The sequence below is a fragment of the Octopus sinensis genome, unplaced genomic scaffold (genome assembly GCF_006345805.1).
Source record: "Octopus sinensis unplaced genomic scaffold, ASM634580v1 Contig04047, whole genome shotgun sequence".
Classification (NCBI taxonomy): Eukaryota; Metazoa; Mollusca; class Cephalopoda; order Octopoda; family Octopodidae; genus Octopus; species Octopus sinensis.
Genome location: NW_021827098.1, coordinates 2,043 through 4,357, shown reverse-complemented (window position 1 = coordinate 4,357; position 2,315 = coordinate 2,043). Strand labels below are relative to the sequence as shown.

Below are 2,315 nucleotides of genomic sequence, written 5' to 3'. Positions count from 1 at the left end.
GAAACTCGCTCACGACAGAGGAGGTTGGAGGAGGCTGGTTCAAAGGATTGTTTTTAATGCTGCACGAGTAAAATTATAACTAATATGATTCTACGTATGTTGCAAATAATAATAATAATAATAACCATTATCATTAAAAAACAATAAATTAAGCATGCTGTTTTATCTCATGGTTATGGTTAGGGTATAGGTTAGGGTTAGGGTATAGGTAGGGTATATAGGGGTAGGGTGAGTGTCGTTGTGAATTTTTCTAAAAAATTGAAAAATCATTAATCAATTATTTATCAGAAATAATTCGGAGGTAAGGTGGGGGCATAGTAATCCCTGAGGCATGTGACATAATATAATTTACACCCCTGAAAATGGACAGTCGGGCGACCATGTCTATGAGGACAGGCTTATTTGACATGTTTGGTTGTTTTGTCTGAGAGAACTGACGGCTTCCAAGCCTTTCTGTACATTTCTACAGGCAATGATGAGATGGCGGGAGGGATCACTTCCCACTAATAGTTTATCAGTGGAGTAGCCCATTCCACTACAGTAGACAAGAGACATTACCTTTTGAACCAGTAATGACTACTTTCATTCGAGTATTCGTAATTTAATGAACTAATTTAATAAACTAATTGGCCTGCTGTCAATTTTTATACTTAAATATGAAAAGACGAAACGCGTTATCAATTTAATTAGCGCACTCAAGAAAGTCAGAAGACAAGCTACCCGGCTAGCCCATGGCTAAGGATGGCGAGAAGAGCACTCGGAAACCCAGGAATTGTCCTTCAAAGGTCTATCTAAGGTCCTAGTAAAGATAATGTCTGGGTACCAGGTAAGGCGGTAAGTCTTAGTTTGCGGCTGAGAAGTGAGCGTGTGTCCGGGACTAAAAAGGCAGGAATGTCAAAGGTCCTTATCTATTCTCCACTAACAGCCTCTTTTTAAATAAAAATTTTTCTTCTTCTGCGTAATTTTAAAGCTATACTTCTAGGGATCATTTCTAAAATTTGCTTTGAGAGAACGTTCATAAAAATTGTTTTTCATCATCAATTTTAAAGCTAGCCTTCTTAGGATCATTTCTAAAATTTGCCCTGAGAGAACGTTCATCAAAATTGTTCTTACATAAAGCTGTGATGATGTGTTATATACTTTGCATTGCTTAAACGTGACTTGACGTTCTTCTTTGAACGTTTGGACGATTGTTCCTGTTGATTAGAGGTTATGTAGAGTTTCTGAGCAGTTTTGCTTTTTTAAATTATCTTACTTCGTTAACATCTATATGTTCCACGGTTATCCTTTTTGTTCCGAAAGATTCTTTCCCACTTTCAAATTACAGTCAAACCAAATCTTAGGGTTCTCTTTTTTCATGTGTCCTTCTGCCTTTGAAGGCTTTCTATCTTGAAAAATCTCAAATATATCTAAAATGATCGAGGAGATTAAAGACATCGAGCCTAATTTGGCTCTTTTCCTCCTCCGAAACTACTTTTCTGCCCCAAGACCTTTTACACGTTTAGATGTACACCGTGTTTTCACTGAAATAACCTTCTCTCCGATTTTGAGCTTATCCTTAGGATTTTTACAAGCTCACGCTGCAATCTGGTCTTCGACGATCTCGCAGGTTTGAATTAAAAGCTCTCCCTTTGGCTTCCATCTCGATCTGGTGGACAAGGATTGCTTAAGGATCGCAATCTCCCTCCGTGTCTGGGTGAAGATCTTTCAGGCGCACAAATGCCTTTGTGTGGGAACTGTTGAGAGTACGATTTGCACCCTCTCGCTTGCTGTCGGAGTGCCGGTCAGCTGCTCGCCACAGTGAACTCAACGCAATCATACAGAGAGGTTTTGTTTCTGTGGGTGTCCCGTCAATCTTTGAGCCGGTGGAGCTGGATAGAGAAGACGGAAAAAGCTCAAATGTCCACCTTCCCTTACGAGCAGGGGAAATCTCGTATTCGGGACTTCACCTGCTCAGACACCGACTGAAATCGCGCACTGCCCGCTGTTGATCCTGGGCACGCTTCGAGGCTGACCGAGGATTGCAAGATTCTTAAGTAAGGCCACCTCTCGAATTCGCTTCTTTTACTCCTTGGAGTCTTCGGGGATCTTTGGCCCCAAGACGCGCCTCTTCCGTTGCTCGCTTGGTTGACGGATATCAATGATAAAAAACGATTCCAGAGAATCATTTTGGCTCTTGGAACGTTTGTCGATCCCTGTATTCGTGGGAATGACATTGCTATTCGCCAGGCTGTCCGAGCGTCTTATTAACTGATCAAATTATTGTTTCTAATTTTTAAATAATGAAAATCTTTGGGATAAAAAAATTTAAAAGA

General features: G+C 40.5%; 1 pseudogene; it reads left to right on the top strand.

The window, feature by feature from the left end:
* The first annotated feature begins 1,045 nt into the window (after window positions 1–1,045).
* Window positions 1,046–1,232, top strand: LOC115227505 (annotated as a pseudogene).
* The last annotated feature ends 1,083 nt before the right edge of the window (window positions 1,233–2,315 follow it).